General features: G+C 39.1%; 1 non-coding gene across 1 annotated transcript; it reads right to left on the bottom strand.

Annotated features, from left to right (window-relative positions):
- Positions 1–329: 329 nt before the first annotated feature.
- On the bottom strand, positions 330–433 carry LOC127901958 (small nucleolar RNA R71). Its single transcript, XR_008054362.1, has one exon. It is a non-coding gene; the product is annotated as a small nucleolar RNA R71 (small nucleolar RNA).
- Between the last annotated feature and the right edge of the window lie 485 nt (positions 434–918).

The raw sequence follows: 918 nt of genomic DNA, 5'->3' as shown, positions 1-918 counted from the left end.
GCTAATTTGAGCACGTCATGCATAAGATACCCAAATGTAGCTGCTAGGAGTTTTGAATTAAAACCTAGTGTGTTAAATTGTCTCCCTACATTTTATGGCCTAGAAAATGAGGATCCATATAATCATTTGAATGATTTCATGCCATTTGTCAAACATTCAAATATGAGAATTTTTCAGATGATGACGTTAAACTTAGACTATTCCCATTTTCTTTAAAAGATAGAGCTCGTTCATGGCTTAATACATTGCCTGCTAATAGCATTGCATCATGGGAACAAATGGTTACAAAATTTTTAAATAAATATTTCCCAGTGCATAAAACCAATGCTATTCGCAGGGAAATCTCGGAGTTTACCCAGAAAGATGACGAGCAATTTTTCGAAACATGGGAGCGATTCAATGGGCTACTCTTGAAGTGTCCACATCATGGGTACGAGAAATGGCACCAATGCCAATACTTTTTGGAAGGATTATTGCCGAATGTGCAAGAATGGCTAATGGCAACGAGTGGAGGAGAGCTAATGTCAAAAAGTGCATCAGAGATTTGGGAATTCTTCCAGCGACAAGCAGATAATTCCCAACAACGGAGTCGATCGCTCAGGACTACTAGAAGAATTAAAGGAGTGAATGAGGTTCAAATTGGCGAATCAAGTTCAGAAATTAAAGAAGTCAAAGCGATAATTGAAGGTCTCTCTCAACAAATAGCATCATTATCGACTGCTAAATCAACAGAGCCACATGACCATGACTCATACTCAGATCAAGCCAATGCCATAGGTGTAATGAGAAAGCCATCAAATTACAACCCATACTCCAACACATATAACCCTGGATGGAGAGACCACCCCAATTTTTCATGGTCTCAAGGATTCCAACAGAATGGACCATTAGCTCCAGCTCCACCAATTCCACAAAATC

Source organism: Citrus sinensis, chromosome 4, assembly GCF_022201045.2.
Source record: "Citrus sinensis cultivar Valencia sweet orange chromosome 4, DVS_A1.0, whole genome shotgun sequence".
Taxonomy (NCBI): domain Eukaryota; kingdom Viridiplantae; phylum Streptophyta; class Magnoliopsida; order Sapindales; family Rutaceae; genus Citrus; species Citrus sinensis.
The sequence above is the reverse complement of the archived record's forward strand: the minus strand, read 5'-3'. Positions and strand labels throughout refer to the sequence as shown.